The sequence below is a fragment of the Trichosurus vulpecula genome, chromosome 8 (assembly GCF_011100635.1).
Source record: "Trichosurus vulpecula isolate mTriVul1 chromosome 8, mTriVul1.pri, whole genome shotgun sequence".
NCBI classification, from domain to species: domain Eukaryota; kingdom Metazoa; phylum Chordata; class Mammalia; order Diprotodontia; family Phalangeridae; genus Trichosurus; species Trichosurus vulpecula.
Window position 1 is genome coordinate 80,600,443 of NC_050580.1, and position 22,787 is coordinate 80,623,229.

The window sequence follows — 22,787 nt, forward strand, 5'->3', positions numbered from 1 at the left end:
GCCTTGGGCCAGTTCATGATTTTCTTGGACGCTTTTTACGTAGGCTCTTTGATTTCATTGACTTCTTCTGGCTGTATGTTTTGGTCTTCTTTGTCACCAAAGAAAGATTCCAAAGTCTGAGTCTGAATCTGAGGCCATTTTCACTACCTGGCCAAGTTCCAGGCCAACTTACTTGACCCTTCAGTTTTTCATTGGGATAGTCTGCTTGTAGAGTAGAGAGTGCTTTGTCCCAAACTTGAGGGGCTGTGCTGTTGTTTTCAGAGATATTTCTACACAGGAAGCTCTGCCACACCAGTGCTCCTCCTCCCCCAAGAACTGCCAACCTGTACTGCAACTCAGATTGGAGCAGGCTATGCACTGCTGCTGGGATCCACCACTTAGTTCCTCCCACCAGGTGGGCCTTGGCCCAGAAGGAACTGCAGCTGTAATTCTGTAGCTGCACCACCTCTGCTGCCCCCATGGTGGTAGCTGAACCACGAACTCCTTTCACTCTGTCCCTGAACTTTTTTCCCACTAGGCTTCTCTGTTGTCTTTGGCATATGTGGGTTGAGAAGTCTGCTAACTGCCCCAGCTCACTGATTCAGGGCCATACAGCCTGTTCTTCCTGGCTTCAGGTCTGCTTGGTCCAGGTGCAGTCCATGCTTGGCTCTGCTCTGCTCCACTCCCAGCTCCATGGGATAGAACTTACCCAGCCAACATCCAGGTTGTTCTGAGCTGGAGCCCTGCTTCCCCCTACTATTTTGTGGGTTCTGCAGCTCTAGAATTTGTTCAGAGCCTTTTTTGTAGGTGTTTGGAGGGTCCTGGGGGAGAACTTTAGGTAAGTCTCTGCTTTCCAACTGCCATCTTTCTGCTTATCATGCCTTTAAATACTTGCTAGTACTTGCACATAGAACCAATCCAGAATTCCCAGACTCTTAGACAAAAAAGTAGATTTTTTTCTGTGTATTTTGGAAACATGTCACGATGGTAAAATGAAAGAATCCCTTCTTGGTAGCATTTTGTAGACTGAGAAATTTCAGCATACTGTTCATATGGTAGCTTTAAAAATAAAAGAATGCCACTGTGCTGGGTTTCCATGGATGAAGAGCTCTCCTCCAGAGAGCAATTGGAAGAGTAATTGTTATGCTTTTCATCTGTATACAAATAATGAGAGACCACTGGGTGTGTTCTTTACTTGATATGTTAACACATATCGTTCAGTATTAAAGATGAAGATACAACTGTTAATAACAAGCTAGACTAATGTACACATAATAATATGCCTTTGAAATATACTTGTATCCCTGGAGGCTGAGCATCTAGTGCTATTACCCCCACAACTAGTGATATGAACTAGGTGACATTGGTTCTCTGGACACTATTTCCTTTAGAAGGCTAGAAGAGAGAGAGGCAAGAAAGAGTGGGCAGGCAACCTGGAGCCTCCACTTTGGGTCATAAGGAATTCAGTTTTCCAGCTGAATAGTTCTATATACCTCGGGCAGATGCATAGTTCATTGGAATTGAATATCTATCCTATCTACTATCTTCATTAAATCAATCATTGTAATATTGTGTCAAATAATTCCTTTCCCCAAATCCTGAAATAACCTGGCCTACTTGACTTTGTATTCCCACAAAAGCCATCCCCCTCCCCCATAAAATGCATTCTTCACATTCTGTCCAACTAATCTTTCGTACGCATAGATCAGGTCAATATGCAGCTCATTTTTTGTTTACTGACTAAAGTTCAAACACTTCTTCATGACATTCAAGCCTATCTTCCTTTCCAGGCTCATATCATATTAATATCCTCTAGGCACTCTACACTTCAGTCAAACAGGACTACTCAAATATGCCCTGTATTTCTTTTAACATACATACCTTGTAATTAGAGTAGGCAGGTGAAATATTTAGTAGTAGAAGAAGGAGTAGGAGTAGGAGTAGTTGTAGTAGTAGTATTAGTAGTAGTAGTAGTAGTAGTAGTAATAGTAGTAATAGCAGCAGTAATTTTGTAATAATAATCATCCTTGCAACTAACATTTATATAGCACTTAATATGTAGCAGACACTGTGCTAAATGTTTAATAATTATCCATTCCTTTGATTGTCACAACATCCTGGGAGATAGATGCTATGATTATCTCCATTATACATATTACTGAAGCAAAAACAGATGAACTGACTTGCCCAGGGTCATACAGCCAGTAAATGTCTAAGGCTGGATTTAACTCAGGTCTTCCTAACTCCAGGTTCTACACTCTGTCCATGGTACCACTTCACTGCCATCACATTGTGTTGAGTTAAGCAGCCATCAGAGTAGGTTATGTATGTATATAACCTGAGACATTTAAGGAGAAGTAAAAGATTTCTAACTCATCGGTGGTGGATAATTGCACACAAAAGTATGATAAAGGCCATCCTAATAAGAAACTTAAGATCTAGTAAGGAGCACAAGACAGGATCTACTAACATGTCTGAAAGAATACATAATATAAGATGGGTATACAATTAAGTCTTAAATTATATGGTACATACTATTAGGATGAAAGAGCTCGCAAGGATATGACATCTAAATTGTGATCTGAAATATGCGTACAAAAGGGGGAAGGGAAAGGAAGGGAAGGGAAAAAGGAAGGGAAGAAATATTCAAAGAATATAGAATTTCTAGGGAATTTGGGGGAAAATTAAGTCATGATTTATGCAAAAGGTAAAAGAAGTATTAGATTATGGTAGAAGGGTATATTGGGCTTTCAGAGGGGGCTTTCATTACAGGAAATGGAATGAATATAGCTTGTTCATAGCACATGAAGAGACTTTAGTAGAGTTGGAACCAGGCAGGGTCCTTCACATGTGTTAGAAAGGTAGAAAGAAGAGCTCATAGGATGGAGGTAGTTTGCTAAAACCACTGGCAACTGGGGATGTGTCAATATCTTTTGGGTCAATGGGAGATTTCAAGGTAAAATTCTGTAAGATGGTAGTAAAAAACAGAAATAATTCCATCCGAGCCAGGCTCTCACCAGCGCATATCCGTTTTCCTGAAAGAGACAAATACACGGATTTGACATTCATAGACTTGTAAATCATCCAGACCATTTCTTCAGACTTATAGGAAGCCCATTAGTACTCAGGGGCATTAGGGAAAAGACTGCATACATTCCTTTCCTCTCTGGTCCTTGACTCCTTTGAAGATCCAGTTTCTCCTGAATGGAAGGAAAAGCCTGTCTTTTAATCAACCCCCCACCCCCGAGCTGGAGCTAGTTCCGAGATTTAGATTCAGAGGAAAGCAGTCATTGCCCTAGGGAGAAAACAATCACTCATTTATAATCTCAACATCTAAATTTATGGCTACTCAGAGTGATGGGGAAAGGTGACAGAAGAGTGATCAAAGTTCCCTTTGGGAGCATCCTATCACCATTCTGGACAGAAAACACCTCTGGAGTCTACCCCACAACTTCATGGCCATCCAGACACTTGTCTTAACTACTCACTACTAGCTCTAATCAAAATATTAGAACAAACTGAGCAGGTCATGGCATTGGAGACCACAATGTCAGGGACAGTTAGCTGCCTGCCAACATTCATATCTGCCAGCCCCAGACTTGGCCATCACCAATATTAGCTGATAGTGAATAGGCTCCCCCAAGAATTGAAGGTGACAGGACAAGGCAGATCATCATCTATAATTCTGTACTAAGAGATCCCCATTAAAATCTACATACCTATAAAAGGAGGTGCTGTACTTATGTGTCCTAATCAGGAGTCACATTTCTACAAAATTGCAAACTCTAAGATTAGACCTTCAGTGACCTCATCCATAATGGTATCTTAGGCCTTAAGATAACACAATCCCCTTTCTTGGCTTCATAAGATACAAGATTATGCCATGTTAAGATAAAAGCTGGGAAGACTTTGTCTGAGAAGTAGCTCCAGGTTGAGGGTGACTGGGAGAATAGTATTTCATATGGGGGCTTGAGGGGGCTTGTGGGTGGTGGACGCAAAATAGAGTGGTCACTATCTCAGTTCTGCCTGTTTTTCTAATAAGCTCAGACTACTACCCTGAAACCCAGCTCATTTAGCTTAGTTGATGAACCATGGACAAAGGAGAACTAGAAGAATGATGTACTATGTCTCCACTCTACTCCCTGGTTTTAGAACTTGGAGGGATCATAATGGTCACCTAGTCCAACCCAATCTTTTGGCATATAAAGTAACTGAATCCCAGAGACATGAAATCATTTGACCAAGGTCACACAGGTATTGAGGTCCTCTGAGTTATCAATCCATCTTTGATGCACATCTTTAGAGGAATGTCTTACCCGCTGAAAAAGGTATGAAATGGTCACTCTTCTTAAACTTGCCACTTTCATCCAGGAAGTGACCTGGGTCAAACTGTTCTGGATTTGGGAACTCTTCATCATCATGCAGAACAGAAGACAGTACTGGTATTATGGTGGTACCCTGAAATGAGCAGATACAAGCAAATAATAAGAAAATAAGAACCACAGAATGTTAGAACTGAAAGGGAACTTGAAACTATAATCTAGTCAAAAGCCCTCATTTTTAAGTATGGAAGGAAGCAATTTAAAAAAAAAACTTCTTCTGATAGCATAAAGTTGAATGTCTATAATATTATTCTGAGAGATGTAACTGAATTTTGACACCTTGTGGGACTGAACCAGTACCGATAAGTAAAAGACACAAGGAGGTAGACATCAAGTTAAGAAAAGTTAATAAAATTACTTTTGATGATTAGATCTATCAAAGAAGAAAAGAGCTACCTGGGAGGACAATAAGCTTACCGATCGTGGGTAAGTTCAAGCAGATGCCATATGATCTAAAGAGGCAGAAATTAATTCTGATCGGTGTCAGAATGTTGAAGATTAAAATAATGTCATGCAGAAGAATAAGGCAAGAGCTGATAAACAAATTGGTAGCTCTTTTTGATGATTGAGAAACTGGATGCTTTGAGGAAGAAAATCTTCTTATACTCTAAAGAATGGTAAAGTAAGTTCACAGGTGTTACCTGGTAAGAGATCCAGAAAGAAAAGTAATGGTTGCTGAATCCTTGTGGAAAGATACTGAAACAGTTGTTTGACAACAATGAAAAAAAACAGATAAAGGTCTGCCCTATTCTCAGAGCATATATCAAAGACATAACAGAGAATCTCCCAAGACTTGTCAAAGAGGATGACTACTATCCACCTCTGGTGATTCACGTGAACAAAAATACTACTTCCATAAAGAACCTGGGAAGCATTTGCAAAATTTAACAGTTAGGACAAAAAAACCTAAAGACCTCAGGAGTACATTAGGTGTGTTCCTTATGGCTATAAATGGAAGCAAAAGATTCAGAAAGGAAAGGCAGATTTCACAAATGGATATTTTGCAATAGGGTGTTTGAGAATAGGATTTGGATTTCTGTACCACACCTTAATTAAAATGTAGGAATGATAGACTCCTAGCCAAGAATGGAATGATGCACCCAGCAAAGGCAAGAAAGATTATCCTTTGGATTTCATACAAATATAGTCAAAAGGGTATTTTAAATGCTTAAAGTGTGGCTTAAAAAAGAAGATGGACTGAAGCTTTTAAGACAAAGAAGCAAATTTGACCTCAAAGTTATAACTAGGACTTGGTAGGATGAGATCCTTAACAAGAATGAAGTCCTGGAAACAGCATATCTTATTCAAAAGAAACACGATATGAAAAAGAGGGTGGTGGTATAGTATGTATTAAGATATAGGAAACAGAGGAAAGAAGAATGATGAAAAGCACCTATGTAAAGAGGAATGGGGGAAACATCAAAAGTGACATTGTTATGATAGTATTCTAAACACCACTGGGACAGAAAGAAGAAATGGACAAAGAAAACAGAAAACAGATTGCAAGCACTGCTGGTTAGATGAGATAAAGCAGTGGTGGAAGAATTCAGTTATTCATTCAGATGCTTGAGTTTCTTTTCTGTCAAAAACAGAGCAACTCATAATTCCCTCACTTTTCTTAATGATAATTTTATCCTGAAAATGTAGCAGAAACAAAAGAAGGAAATTCTTTTATTGATCCAATTCTCACAGTGACAAGTCCATCTTAGAGTTTTTAACAGAGGTAACTAAATGGACCAATGGATAGAGTACAGGACCTAGAGTCAGAAAGAGCTGATCTGACCTCAAATACTCACTAACTGTGTGATTCTGGCCAAATCACATACCCTTTCTCAGACACAGTTTCCTCATTTGGAAAATGAGAAAAAGAATAGCACCTACAATTCAGGGTTATTTTGAGGATAAAAAAGGGATAATATTTGTAAAGTGCTTCACAAAACTTAATGCTAGCTATTATTATTATCACCAAGAAAAACAAGTGTTAGTTTCTAAAAACACAAAGAAAAACACTTCTGATGATGGAAGAAAAAAAAAACATTGTCTAAAGATAAATGGAAAAGGTAGTCAGGTGGTGCAGTGGAGAGACTGCAAGACCTGAAATCAGGAAGACCTTAGTTCAAATCCTGACTTAGATACTTGGTAGCTCCCTGAGCTAGGAAAGCCAGGTGTTCTCTCTAAGATTTAGTTTCCTCGCCTGTAAAATGGGGGTCTACTCACACAGAGTCTTGTAAAGATTAAATGAGATAATCTATGGAAAGCAGACCTCAAAGTACTTTATCAACAATAGCTATTGCTATTACACAGAACTCACCAACCAACTTAGATTTTTGAAGACAAACGAGTAAAAGGTACATGTCGCAGTTTAATAAGAAGGACAGAAGTGGTAAAGCCCAGAATGAACAGAGACTGGTGAGGCTAACAAAGGGCATGAAGAGGGGCTTTAGAAAACTATAATGTGAAAAAGAGAAGGGTCAAAGAAATGATAATGGCACAACTCAGAGCATTATAGGATGAGGATGACAAGAGACAAAAGAACATTAAAAACTTTTCACTTTTTCTTTTGCTCCTTTTTTCTGATGAAGGGAATAATCTTTGAACTGAAAAGGATAGTATAAATAAATCAATACGGCTGACAGTGATTTAATACCCCAGAGAAGTAAGGAGTAAATAAGAGAGCACCTAGACAGCTGTGCAAGAAAAGTAAAGAGAAAAAGTATACTTCAATTTGCACTCAGATGCTAGAATATATTTCTAAAGAGATAATCTAGATAATGAAGGAAAAAGTAATGATTCTAGATAAGGAAGTGGTGGTCACAAAGATGTGAAGTATAACCATCATTATTTCTTTTTCTGAGGGTGTTAATAAATTGGTCGATCAGGAGAATGTTGTACATAGAGTTTACTTAGATTCTAGCAAAGCACTTGATAACAATTTTCATGTTCTTCTGAAGAAGATTGAAATATACAGGTTAGACTATCACACAACTAGGTGGATATAAAACTGATGTACTGACTATATATATAAACGGTAATGACTGAAGGTTTAATGGCATCTTGGAAGTAGGCACCACTGTACTCTGATCTCATCAGCTCAAAAATGAGGATGGTTTCATCCTAGGAGTCATATCGTAGTAGGACATTGAAGAGCTAGAGGCTATTCAAGAGAGGGAAACAGGGATGATAAGAATAAGAAGTCCATACCTTGTGAGGATGGGTTGAAGGAAATGGGAATATTTAGACAAGAGAGCAGAAGACATAATAGAACAGGAGACATAATAGCTGATTTCAAATGTTTTATGGACTGTTACTAGAGAGAGTAACTTTGTTCGGCTTTGTTCCAAATGACAAAACCAAGAGCAACAGATTGAAGTTACAAAATTTCAAACTTGGGCTTAATGCAAGAAAAAAAATTCCCTCAAATTAGGGCTACCCAAGCTTAGACTGGAATGCCTCAGAATTTCACAGTCTTCTCACTCATTGAAAGTCTTTAAGGAAAGATTGGAAGACCACATATTGTAGATGAAATTTTTTTTTCAGATTGGGATGGACAATATGACCACTGAAGTTCCTCCAAATTCTGAAATTCTGTGACCACTTCTCAGGGATATGAGTTGACCTGAGGCTCCATTTAACTCTAAGATTCTACAATTCAATGGGAGAGAGGATAAAATCTTGTGTTAGAGTGAGAAGCACTTCTGACCTTGGGGATTAGATACTGTCTAAATTGAACATCTTTTGTCACTGCATGGGGCAGATTGATGGGAATGAGGTCAATGTATCGCTGTATCTCGTGGACCACAGCATTGGTGTAAGGCATCTTGTTTCTGTCCTCCATGCAGGGACTTCGATTTCGGCCAATCACACGACTAATTTCTTCATGCATTTTTCCTGTCACAATATGAATGAAAATTGGTCAGAAAAGTAGGTACAAAAACTGCCTTCTCTTATATTTTCTGTGATTTTTCACTAAGAGCTACTTTGGTAAATAATGTACTGGACCCTCACATTCTCACAGATAGACAAAAATTCAATTTAAGTCTCTTAAGCCAACTGAGAATCCTTTGAGGTACCTATGCCTTATATCCTTAGGAAAGGTTCAAGTTGTCCTTAAAAAATACAGACCAAGCAGCACTTGGTTAAAGAAATGAGGAGTGGTCTCAGTCTGGACCTCTTCCAGAACTCAGTGTGACCAACCATAGGCCCAAGGTACTGTCCTAAGTGGCTCTGTGAGTGATAGGAATCCAGATGCACCAGATACTCCTGTGGTCAAGCAGGATCAATGAGCAGTCAGGAAACACTGCCTCTCAATCATTCATCTCCTCACAGTTCTATCACTGGGCTACAGTCTCTATCCCTATCACCATTTCTATGTCTGTCTTTAATAACAACACACAATTACATACCACTTGACTAAGCAGGGTAGAGGGGAAGGAATAAGTTAACTTGAACATATAATGACTTAAATAAATAAAACCAACAACAGAAAAGTATCCAAGGAAAGTTTCAAAAAGACCATGAACCCCTCTCATGTTGACTAAACGATGGATGTGTGTTGTTAGCCTGTTATCCTACCTCTTATCTCGGGGTATTTCAGGAGAAGCAGGAGTCCATATCTCAGGGTGGTGCTTGTTGTCTCTGTTCCTGCACCAAATAGATCACTTGCTGTACAGAGCAAGTTTTCAATGGTAAATTCAGACTGTGGTTGTTGCTTTTCCTAGGAATAATTTTTTTATGATTAACTGAAAAGTTAGGGAGACAGCAGAGCACAATGGAAAGGATGATGGATTTGGAGGCAGAGGACCTTGGTATGAATCCCAGTTCAGATTTTTTTTAAGAATTTTTATGGGGATGTAATCAGGGTTAAGTGACTTGCCCAGGGTCGCACAGCCAGTAAGTATCTGCACCTAGATTTTAACTCAGGTCCTCCTGATTTCAGGGCCAGTATTCTATCCGCTGTGCCAGTAGCTTCCCCCCTACCCCAACTTTGATCTTGACCTTGAGCAAGTCATTTAACCTTTTAAGGTTTTACTTTCCTCATCTATAAAATAAGGATCTTGAACTCAATGACCTCAAAGATCGCTTTCAGTTCTAAATCTATGATCGTATGAATAAATCATCCTTGAGCAACACAGTCCAAAGAGGAACAAGAAACTGGCAATTATCAAGGGAGTTTGGCTGTTGCAAATATGAAACATGGGAGACAAACTGAGAAAAGAAAGACATAGAGAGAGAAACAAAGAAAGAGAAACAGAGACAGACAGAGACATACACACTTATACAGAGAGAGAGAGAGAGAGACAGAAACAGAGACAAAGACAGAGAGACAGAGACAGAGAGAGAGACAGTGACAGAGGCAGAGACAAAGACCAAGAGACAGAGAGGAGAGATAGAGAGAGGGAGGGAGAAAGAGAGAGAGAGAGAGAGAGAGAGAGAGAGAGAGAGAGAGAGAGAGAGAGACTAGACCTGCAATTTCATTGGCACAGGGAATTTCCAGGTAAAAAGATTCCTTCTGCCAATGCCAGTCTGCCTTTTCTCCAAACAACGTAGAGTCACAAGACAGTTGCCTAGCCCTAGGGCACTGTCAGATTAAGTGACTTGCCCAGGATCACATAGACATTTTGGGTCAGAGAGGTGACTTCAACTCAGTTTTGCCTGGCTCTGAGGCCAGCTCTTTCTCTCCTATATCAGGGGTGTCAAATTCTCAGTCCTCAGCACACAAGTAACCAGCAAAAATGTGTGCGACCCAAACCAAATTAAAATATAATTTTCTAAGTCAATATAAGGCTGACTGGAATCCATTTGTGTTCATGTTTGACACAACAGTACTCAACCATGCTCTTTTTCAAGATATTTATACCTATATAGTATGTATCAATAATATCTGTGGATATACACAAGCAGCTAGGTGGTGCAATGGATTGATGGTTGGACCTAGAGTCAGGAAGATGCATTTTTCTGAGTTCAAAATTAGCCTCTACCACGTACTGGCTGTGTGAACCTGGAGAAGTCACTTAACCTTGTTTGCCTCAGTTTCCTCATCTGTAAAATGAGAAGGAAATAGAAAACCACTCCAGTATCTTTCTCAATAAAACCTGAAATATGGTTATTAAGAGTAAGACACTACTGAAATAACTAAACAACAAATACACTAGCATTGTATAAATATAAGCCACAGTATTTTCCTCCTGATTTACTAAGCTAATAAGTCTTGTTACTCTATAAGAGTTAAGTGAGATAAACATATTTCAGGTACCCATCAGCATATCTGTTACCTTCTGCCATGTTTCTGGTACTTTCATGGCTTCATTTACTCCATGGGAATTACATTAGCATATTGCTTTGTTCTAGTTTTCTTTCTAATTTGGTTGATTTTTTTTTCTTTACATAACTTTTCAATGATTTTCCTTTTTTTTTGCTCTTTGTTGTTCATGGAGGGGATGACTAACTACACCATCTTGACAGTAAAACCCACCATCCTCCCCGCAAGTAATTACTACAGCAGCAGCTCCATTCCAATCAGGCTTCTCAGACTGTCTTTGCAGAGTCCTGAAATGTCCTGCCCAGTCCTCACCACCTAGCTCTAGGACCTCCTTCAAGACCCACATCAAAACATAACTTTTCCAGGAGGAAGCCTTATGTTAATCCTCCCCAAATATTATATTTGTCGCTGATTCCAAAATCCCTCATGACTTAAATCTTCGATTTATAATCTATTTTATCTTTCCTTACACATTCCTAATAATTATTCTCTGGTCTTTATATGTGCTTCCTTCCTTCTGTCAGGTTAGAAATTCCATTAGGGCTAGGCCCATGTCCTCTAATTATTCTGTCTGCCCCATATAGTGCTCTGAGAACAATATGATTAATATATGATTATTTACTGCTCTATGTTTGTGAATGTGAGTGTCAGCCTCTAATACACAAACCATTTCATGTACAAGAGCAGGGATTCAGACCCACTGCTCACACTGTACCTGTTCCATTTTGATCAGGAAACAGTCAATGAAGTCCCGAGGATTACTGGGGTCCAGTGTCCTTTGGTGTTCCTTCACTTCTTCCAAAATAAATTCATTTAGCAAATGTACATTTTTAATTGCTTTGTGATGAGATCCAGGGAGATAATGTACTAGAGAAGGAAAAGAATTGTAGACCTAAAAAGAAGAATTTTATATCATACTTTATTAGAAAAAGAAAATAATTCCCTACTCTAGCATTTGGATAATGTTCAGAAAAGGGCTAAGGGTAAGGACAAATACCCTTTGTGAAATAGTGACTTTTCTCACCATTTCTTATACAAACTCCCTAAAAATATTTTAGTATTTTATTCTCTGCTTTCCTGAGACTACCTTGGCCTTCACTCTCAATTCTTATTTCCTACAAAAAAGTTCTCACCCTTTCTTATTATGAGGTCTTCTAAGAGCTCTGCCTACCTCCTTCCATTGGAACAGCTAGCTTATTTGCTAACCTGATCCAAACTAAGGTGCTCAAGGGAAAAGTCAGCTTATCTATAGTAACATGAATTTTAACATTCAGTCCCTGGGACCAGAGGGTAACCTAGTGCAGGGAGGGACTTACACTCTCCCTCAAATCAGACCACATGGGGTGATCTTCTCTGACTTTATCCCCTGTCAATGAAGAAGAAAATGTGTATCCAAACCAGTGTGGCAGTGTTGTACCTCCCAATGGAATGCAAGATGAACTCTTGCCTAGTACCTAGAAGTAGCTTCTTTTAAGTAATGAAAAGAAAATATCTTGAGATACAAATGGAGAAAAGATTAGCCTCACCTGTATCCACGGGAACTTGCAATCCTGATGTTTTCTTCTAAAAGTTTCAGTAAACATAGAAATTTCTCATCTTTATATTCAAAATGTTTCTGGAAAATGATAGAGCAGATTACATTGCAAGGAGCACACCCAAGGATGAATGTGGGGTCACATGGTAATCCTGAGAGAGAGAGAGAGAGAGAGAGAGAGAGAGAGAGAGAGAGAGAGAGAGAGACTTTAATGCTGCCAGCATGAGGAAAAGGAAGGCTTTCCCACCTATAGGTAGGATCTGACTGTCCTGCTTTCCCCTCTACCTTACATTCTGGCTGACATTTATTTGGAACAGCCAGTTTGAAAATAAACTACCCTTTATGAATCATCTGATTTGATCCACATAAGAATCCAAAGTACAAATAGAATAATTCTGATTTTATAGATGAGGTTGCTGAGGCTCAAGAAAATTAGCTGCTTTATGCCCCAACTAGGAAGGATCAAGAAGTGGAATTCAACCCAAATTCTCTCCTGGCCGCAGATACAGTGTTCTTCCTACCATCCCACATCACTTCCCATTTCTAAACCTCTATTCATCACTTCACCCTATCTAGCTATTGCTTCAAGACTTTTTTATGTCTCTTTTTAAATTATATTTCTTTTTGTTCCATTCAGTAATCCCAGGATGAGGGTTGTAGGCACTGGGCTGGAATCCTTGCTACTCCAAATGCACTTAGGTTCAGGGTCCTGGGCTGCCAAGGAGGAATGATATCAACATAGTGATGGTAGATTGTCTTGACTGGCATATATTGCCTCTTCTCTCTCCCTCAGGGTGGCCCACAGCTTTAACCAGACTGGCGCATCTGCCTTATGAAGAGCAATTGACTGGCAATTGGTGGCAATGGTAAAACCCTTCTCCACAGGTGTTGCTTCCCCAGAAAGGAGCTATGAGGGATGAACTAGGACCAGTTGACTAGAGATTGCTGCCACTCCTATCTTATCTACCTTTTGGCAGTAGCTGGTGTAACACCTATGTGATTAGCAGCTACTAGGGAGATGTAAGACCAACAGTAGCAGCATACAGGAGGGCTGTACAGCACAGGTTCTTTGATCTGCTTTTCTAAAGAAAGCAACTTCAACGGGTTTACAATTTCACTCTAATTAAACACACATACATCATTCACTTAGCTCAGAGGAAAAAGTCAGCACCCTGAACTTCAGAGAAAGTACACACAAAAATTACAAGCAGAAATTAGATAAACAGAGCAAATAACACAAATCAGCAGACAAGTCTTCTAAATGTCTCTCTATAGCAATACATACATAATTACCAGAGAGAGAAGCACCAAAATCTGGGTTTTCAAAGATGGGTGGGGAGCTCCTTAATTTCTACCCAGAGTCTCCTCTGGCCAAGTCACAGGAAATGGGCCCCAAAGCAAAATTCCAATGTCAGAGTATATATACGCTTCTTCTGGTTCAGAGAGCATCACAATCATGTGACTCAAACTCATGTGACTTAGGCTTTCTTGTGACCTAAGCAGGTAATCAAGGACTCTTGATTCAATCAAAGACACTTGATTCAAACAAAGGCAAGACTCAATCAAAGGCACTTGATTGCTTTAGTGCTCAGAAGTACTCCAAAAACACCAGCAAAAAGTCCCACTTTGCTTGCCATTACAGCTGGTCATCAGTTGTTGCAGTGGTGATGAGAAAGGTGGGCCCCTTCTCCACAATAACTTATCCTCTCAATAATAACTGTAGAGACTGGCCTAGAAGTGAGTCAGAGGTGGGGAGGACACTACTAATCCCAATGTCTTGGGCTCAACCCTACTACTGCCCAATTACTGCCACTCAACAACGCGCGCCTCGTGTGCGTGCGCGCGCACGCGCACACACACACACACACGCACACACACACACACAAACAGGTTTTGCTTGTTACAGTTTAAAATATGATTATCCCATAGAATTTATGGCACCAGCAACTCTATTTATGCCCTCCTCAAGTTCCCTGTGGCCCCCCTAAGTTTCAGATTTCATAGAAGGGAGAAAACCCCTTTGCTAGATAGCTTAGATCAGGGAGGAGGAGGAAGCTTGAAGGGAAAGAGCTTCCAAGAAATGCTCCTGAGTCAATTCAATGCCTTCCTAGCAATGTTACCAGCCCTGCTTCCCTTCCTTTGGCTAGTCAGTAAAATATCATGAAAACCCCTGGACTCCCCAAAATGATTCTAAAAGAATGCCTTCTCCCCCTGGAATTGTTGCCCCAAAGTAACAACTAGTGCTTCTAGGTTCTTGTGAGCTCTGCTCCATCTGAAAAGGAGTAAAAACATTGAAAGTCATCCCCATAAACCTTTAAACCCACACTGCCTTCTCACAAGATTAGTTTGAACTCATTACAGAGCTGCACTGCCTCTCATCTCTTCTCTCAGTTGTCCTGATCCTTCAGGCCTTCCAGGGATGACCACACAGTTGTGGGCATATCACCAGGATGGTCCCAAAACTGCAAATATTGTGGTTTCAGACTATGGTAAATTTCTTGGACCAACTTCAGTCTTCATAATTTACCAGGGGTGGGACGGATTTTTCTAAGGTCAGTGGTAACAAAGTAAAGAAATACCAACCTTTTGTTTTTTTTAACTCCTCCACAAGGTATTTTGCCTCTTCTTGGACTCGCTCTTCGATGCTCCTCTTCCCCATCCCAAAATTCCTGAGGGTCATGAGGCAGAAGCGCCGGATTTGCTTCCATCTCTCTCCATTGCTTATAATAACACCTATAAAGGGGAGCAGGAAGAAGAGGAGCCTTAGCCTCCAAGATTCCTCATAGCTCATGTCAAAAAGTGCATGACCAAGGGCCCTTGACTCACACCCCTTGTTCCTGGAGAATAGGATGAAGTGGGGGAGGTGTCAGTTTGCTTTCTCCTCTATCAATGATACTGTTTACTGTCTCATCCTACACATCATTCTTTCTTCCTCACAGTCATAAACACATTAGGGGCCTTACACTCACATCTCCCTCCCGGAAATGAAGTTGCCACAAAGAGGGAGGGGAGGATAAAGACATATTTTGGAGACCCTAAATGTTTGTAGGGTAAGTGAGTTTCTGTCTGTAAATCTTTTGACAGAAGGAACCTAAAGAATTAGGATGTCTTGAAGTGCTAGTCTCCCTACTTCACACAGGGACCAAAGACTGAGAGTCTCTGTTTCTTGTCTTTTTTTGGGTTACTAGGTGCCTTAATGTATAGAATACTGGGCCTGGAGGCAGGAAGACTCATCTTCATGAGTTCGAATCCAGCCTCAGACACTTACTATTTATGTGACCCTTGGCAAGTCACTTAACCCTGTCCACCTCAGTTTCTCATCTGTGAAATGATCTGGAGAAGGTAATGGCAAACCACTCCAGTATCTTTGCCAAGAAAACCCCCAAAGGTGTCATGGAGAGTCAGACATGACTGAATGACTGAGCAACAAGAGGTACCCTCAATAAGAATTAAAAGTTACATAAGCCCAGTAGCAGTCCCTGTGTCAGATGACTTTTCTGAGCTTCCGTTTTTGTCCTCTAAGCAAGGTTACTAGGTAGGATGGTTGATTATGGGGAAATGACTGTTGAGTCAAAACAAAACACAGCAATTATACAAAGGATTGTACTTAATTTGAGCAATGGCCAAGGTCTACACATATGTTAAAGGTATACACATGATAGGCACATACTAAAGCTTCACAAGACATATCTTTCTTTCCCTGAATACATCACACCTCCCTACCTTCAGACATGACCCTCTGATTCCAGATAAATGATGAAGACATCACCCAAATACCCTTATATTGGGAACTAACTTCTGCCTGTAATCTTACTTCCATAGGACCTTTATCAGGATCAACTTTTTCACCTTCTGCTTCAAAGCCCTTATAAAGGAACCCTCGAATAAGAAATGACTGATATTCCTTGGAATGGACTTTAATTCATGGTGTCTTCATTAAATATCACTCTGCAAAAGTAGAAGCTAACATAGTGAGGCCTTCTAGGATCTACGGAAAAGTTGAGATGCTCAGCAAAGGGCTTCTGCTTTGAGGACATTCTCACAAATTGTATTTCCTAACACATCCCATAAAACAAGAAACTCTGGAGCTTAAGTAGCTCCTGCTTTGCCTCAGAATACCATCAACAAGAAGAAAGAAAAGAAAAGGAACGAAAAGAAAAGAAAAAAAAGAAAAGAAAATAAGAAGAGAAGACAAGAGAAGACAAGAAAAGACAAGAGAAGACAAGAGAAGATAAAGCAAAAGAAAAAAAAGAAAAGAAAATCAAGTCCCCTTCAGTGCAGGTGAAGAACTGAAGAAAGAACTTTGGAAAATTTTGCTAGGGGAAATTTGAATTTTTTCCATTGGTTTGTATCTGATTTTACTGAATCGTAAGCTGTTATATTCAAGAGGTCTTAGAAATTGTCGAATTCTCTCCCCTCATTTTATACATGAAGAATCTGAGAAAGATTAAGTGACTCACCTAAAGTCAGGAATGGTTAAGTCTCAGACTATGCCTAGGACTCAGGAATCCTGATCAAAATTCTGGATTCTTTCCCCCTCAGATCATAAAATGAAATGAAAATAACATGAAAAACTACCATTCACGCTCCCATTTCTTTCCTTCCTATAGATGTTTCAAAATCATTACATCCGAAATTGAATTCACTGACTTCCTTACTCAAACCTTCCCCTCTTCTTTCCTTCTCTATTTCTGTTAAAGTATCCACCAGTCAGGTTCAGAACGTCAGTGGGATCCTTGATTTCTAACTCTTCTCTTTCCCTCACATCTAAATAGTTGCTTAATCATTCCCCTCTCGACATCAGCTTTCTTTCATTGTTTTGTGGCAGGGTGATGCAGTGGGGGATAAGTGACTTGCCCAGCGTCACACAGCTAGTAAGTGTCAAGTGCCTGAGGCCAGAATTGAATTCAGGTCCTCTTAACTCCAGGGCTAGTGATCTATCCACTGTACCACTTACTTGCGCCTGCCTCAGCTTTCACAACTATTCCCCTCTCTTCACTCATGTATCCACCTCTCAAATCTACACCTTCATCACTGTTTTGCCTAGAATATTGCAATGTTTCTACTTCCAGTCTACTCTCTCCCATTCATCCTTCACCTAGCTACCAGAGTGATTAGACTGATCAGCCACAGTCAGACACATTGTACCTTGACCCTGACATAGTGATATCATTTTGGTCCAATTCAATCACAAAAGACAACGACCAAGGTTTTCTAAGAACTTTTCTTCAGATAAACTGCTGTCTAATAACCAAAGCACCTAGGTGGAATAATGGATAGAACACTAGGCCTGCAGTCAAGAGATCTCAGTTGAAATCTAGCCTTAGACACGTACTAGCTGAGCTAGTCACTTGACCTCATTTTGCCTCAATTTCCTCACTTGTAAAATGAAGAGTAACAATAAAGCCCACCTCCTGGAGTTGTTGCAAAGATCAACTGAGATAATATTTATAAAGCACTTAGCACAGTGTCTGGCACATACTAGGTATTCTATTTGTTAGCTGTTGTTGTTGTTGTTGATGATGATTAAGTCATTCATTTCCCACCTTGAATTACTCAAATGTCCTTACTGCAAGTGTTCTAAAAAGGTGTTTCCTTCTACTCAGGTTATCAGGAACAATAATGAAAAACATTATCAGAGACTTTTGCCAGTCTGCAGCTTACAGAATGCCAGAAGAGAAGGATTTTTGTCCTGATTGTAGCTCTAGTACGCTAAGCAAGGTGACCTATTCTTGAAGTATCGAGATTATCATAATTATTAAGATTATTTCAAAAGTACAGATAACTTTCCTTCATATGGATTCTGATACACATTGTAATTTTATTGTTACAGCTTGCTTGGTCTTCAAAGGCTCAATATTTTGGATAATCATTATCCTTGCAGACTGAAATAATTTTGATTTACCTGTTACTGGTGGCAGGCAGCAAATCCCTGCCCACCAGCTTCATTTCATCCATCTGGTGCCAAATTTTCTAACTCTGTACATCTGTGGCAGCCACTCACCCTTTTCTGCTATGCACAAGAGGTGTCACATGGCAAGACAAAGGTATCAATGTCCTCCACAGTATGCGGTCTTCTCTAAGTTATTCACTTTCTTGCTACTCTTATGAGAGCTTGATTTGTGAACGCTTAGAAAGGATGATCACTAAGAGTCAGCATGGGTTCATCAAGAATAGGTCTTCCTAGCCTAATCTAAATTTTTACAGTATCATCAGACTAGTAGACTAAGGCAATGCCTTTACAGAGAAGAAACAGATTTCAACAAGGCATCTGAAAATGTCTCTAATGAAATATTCATACAGAAGATGGAGAAGATGCTGGTCAGATTGCCAGAAGACTTGTTCCCAGTAATCCCAGGCTACATAAAATTGTGGTCATTGTCTAATAGGAGGACACTAGTGTAGGTGCTAGACTGATGAGCACCGGACCTCTGAACAGCAAGGAGAAAATTCCAACTAACTGGAAAATGAACTAGAATAATGGATCTTTGAAGGGAAAAGTCACACCTGAGGGGAGAATGATTACAACAAAATGTAAAGGCTAGATAGATAAGAGAAGTAGATCTCTCTTCTTCCTCTAGGAATCTTCCACACCATACTCATTCTTTGTCCTTCTTTCTATCATTCTTCCTTCCTTTCTTTTTTTATTTATTTCTTTCTTCCTTTCTTTCTTTCTTCCTTTCTTTCTTCCTTCCTTCCTTCCTTCCATCCTTTTTCCTTTTCTTCCTTCCTTTCTGTCTCTCTTTCTTCCTTGCTCTCTCTTTCTTCATTCTTTTCTCTCCCTTCTTTTATTTTTTCTTTCCTTTCTTTCTTTTTTCTTTCTTTCTTTCTGTCTTTCTTTTTTTCTTTCATTCTTGCTTTCTTCCTCTCTGTCTTTCTCTGTGTCTCTGTCTCTGTATGTCTGTCTCTCTCTGTCTTTTTATTTTTTCCTTTATCTCTTTCTTCTTACTTTGGCTATAATATATAGCGTGAAACTATGCAACTACTGCCCTGGAGAAAACACTAATTGCTTCTATATCACTCATTACATCCACCCAAACATCTCACCTCTTTAGGAGCTTTGGTTTGAAATTGGGTCTATTTCCACCACTTTCTCAGAATATGATTCTTTTCCCTCTTCTTACCTTTCTTTCCTGCTCTACTCCAACAGAAACTTACCTAATCCATTCCTAGCAATTTCTAAAAGTGGCATATGTCCTCTGTCAGCAAACTTGTCCCCATGATCAATCAGAGCTTCTTTCACTGCCTGGTACCCATGTAACACAACAACACGCTAAACACCGAATTGCAGAGTGAACACTGGGCCATATTTTTTTGCGAGCTGTGAAGAGAGATGTAGGCAGTAGTGAGGGGGTCATCACTGAACCGCATGACAAACAGCTTAGATTACAATTGTTGACCTTCTTGTAAAAGTTCTGAATTCAGCATCAGCAACTTCAAAACATTTTTGACATGTATTACAGAGAGGATGATGCAACCCATGAACCTAACCCATTCCAAAGACAGTTCAAAAGTTTAAAATTTCATTTTGTGCCTTAGGCCTGCAGCCAGAAGACTGGCTAATGAGGCATAGTATATAACCTTGGCTCAGTATCCCCAACCTTCCTGAGAGATTAAGCTTATATTTCATAGCTAGGTGCCATAGCAGATACAACACTGGACCTGGAATCAAGAAGACCTTGCTCAAAATACAGTTTCAGATACCTAGTAGCTTTGTGACCCCAGGCAAGTTCCTTATCTTCTGTCTGCCTCAGTTTCCTCATCTGTAAAATGAGGATAATAATAATACCTAATTCTAAGCGTTCTTTGGACAATAATAAGATGTTTTTAAAACATTGAGGCAACCTTAAATCATGATATAAATGCTATTACTATCATCATCATTATTATTATTCATCTAAAGCTTTAAGAACAGTAAAGTTGGGGGGAATAGGGACAATGCTATCAGTGAAACTCTGGAGCAGAAAAGGGTCCTCATTCCAATAGACATACTACAAATAGATATCATTGGATCATGGTTATAGATCCAGAAGGGACCTTAGAGATCACAAGAGGTTCTTAACCTTTTTGGTGTCATGGACTCTTTAATAGTCTGGTGAAGCCTATGTACTCCTCTGAATAGTACGTTTAGAATAAAACACATAGAATTACAAATGAAACAACTTATGTTAGAAAAATAGAGACGTCATTGTTTTCATTCAGGGTCAAAGGACCCCTGAAATATATCAACAGACCCACTTGGAGTTCATGGTCCCAAGGTGAAGAACTCCTCTTCTAAAGCAATCATAATTTTACAAATGAGGACATTGAAGCCCCAAAAACCAGGCTATGTCAGGGGCGGATATAGTAAAGATATAAGTTGGGAAATCTAACATGTCAAAATGAGAACATATTTTTGTTTCCACATGTTAACCTCACCTAATCTTTTCTCACAACCCTGTGAGGCAGATAGGACACTTATTGATAATATTGTAATACAGACATAGGAAACCCAGGTCCAGAGAGGTAATCATGACTTGACCAAGGCCGAATCTAGACTTGAACCCAGGCCTTTCTAATTCCACCTTCAGTGGCTTTTCTACCACCACAGGCTACCTTTCAAAGGCTTTGAGATCTACAGCTCCAAGATCAGAATTTGCTGGTTCCTGTTGAGGCTGGGCTTACTTTCAGCCAGGCACATTTAAGATTACGTGCAAGGACTGGGGCTGCACGTGAAGGCTGACTGAGTGCTCCTGTTAAGGAATGTGGAAGGAAAACTTTCTCTACTCTGATCCAAAAAAGGCTGGAGGTCTCTACCTGTTTGCAATACTTACTCATTCCTCAGGCAACAGAAATAATCAGGCACATTAAATACCACCCTTTCTTCCTGTGGTGGACAATGAAGATTTTAAGTGGGACTGATGGCATTTCCTCCTAGAACTTTGCAGGGCCAATGTGAGCAATAATAGCAGAGGAATGGCAATTTTGATAGAATGGATCTCATCCATACCTACAGGGACTTGATAGCACCAGATCCTGCTTAAGCAGTGGGCCCTGATGGCCACATTAGTGAATCAAAATATAGTCTAGAAAACCTATGAGGTACCTAACAACCTGCTCTCTACATGCTCTATTCATTATATGAGCTGCTTGAACTCAGCCTCCCAAAACAAATTCATTGCCGTTAGAATCAGAAATGAAACCAACAGAAGAGAGAGCTGCTTACTTACCATGCAAAGAGATTCTGGGATATTCTTAAGGTCCAGCTGCAGTATATTGCCAATAATGGGAAGAGGAACAGGACCAGGTGGAAGCTTTCCTCTTCCAAAGCCATTTTTCCGTGATAAAATGAGAAGCAGACATGAGATACAGAGCAGTAAGCCAAGAACAATGACTACAGAAGAATCCGTTGACATTCTTCCTTACTGCTAATGCAATAGAAGGCTTGGAATCCAAACCTGTGGAGGATTGCAAATGCGAGAAGAATCAGCTAATAATTTCTAAGTGTCCTGAATAATCTTCCAACGGACTTTGGCCTGCCAATAAGATAAAGAGCCCTACCCTTGTTCTATAGTAGGGTATTTTAAAGGATCAGGAGCCCTTAGATTTGTTGTTTAGTCTTACTGATTTATTTTCCTCCTTATATACCACAGTTATTTCCATATATAGCCCAGCTTCCTCTTGCAATCAATACTTTTAACAAACATTAAACAAAGTCAATAATTCTAGGACTTTGACAGTGTATATTACATCCCATAATGCCTTACTACACTGCTGACAGGAGGTGTTTCTTAATGTGTTCCAAGATTGAGGCCACTTTTATAACATTAAGAACTTCGTTGACCCACTGTTGTTTGTCCTTCATTCTTGAAGAGGACCATGATATCAGGGATGTGATGCCATGACTTGCAAGTGAATAACATTCTAGTGAGGGAGGCTGTGCAATGTCAACAGTCTCACTTTCTCCTCTTGAGTCACCTGGGTTGACTGGCAAAACATAGATCACAATGACTGGAGATAACCAGAGATGAAGTGGGAGACCTTGGCCTTTTTAAGCTGAGGACCCTCCTGGGTCTCATGGAAAGGACTTATAGGACCCATTAAACCTTTATTCAAGAAAAATTGAGTACAACTTCTTACTCAGCTTGCATGGCACCTTCACAAAACCTGACTATTTATTAGGGCATAAAATAACCTCACAACCAAATGCAGAAAATTAGGAATATTAAATTATTTCCTTTCAGATCATCATGAAATAAAAAATTGTATTCAATAAAGGTCCATGGAAAGGTATATTAAAATTAATGGAGATTAAATATTATAATTCTAAGGAATGATTGGGTAAAGGAACAAATCATAGAAACAATAATTTCATTAAAGAGAATGAAAATAATTCTACATACAAAAATTTATAGGATGCAGCCTGAGCAATACTTAGGGAAAATTGTATATCTGTAAACTCATCAATAAAATAGAGAAAAAGTAGATCTATGAGTTTGGAATGCAATAAAAAAAATAAGAAAAATAACAAATTTTTAAACTCCAATTAAACACCGAATTAGAAATCTTAAAAATCAAATGAGAGATTAATAAAGATGAAAGTAAGAAAACCATTGAACTAATAATAAAACATGGAACTGGTTTTATGGGTGAG

At 39.5% G+C, this 22,787-nt stretch overlaps 1 pseudogene; it reads right to left on the reverse strand.

The window, feature by feature from the left end:
- Nucleotides 1-1,695: 1,695 nt before the first annotated feature.
- LOC118828246 lies at nt 1,696-21,749 on the reverse strand (annotated as a pseudogene).
- Nucleotides 21,750-22,787: the final 1,038 nt, after the last annotated feature.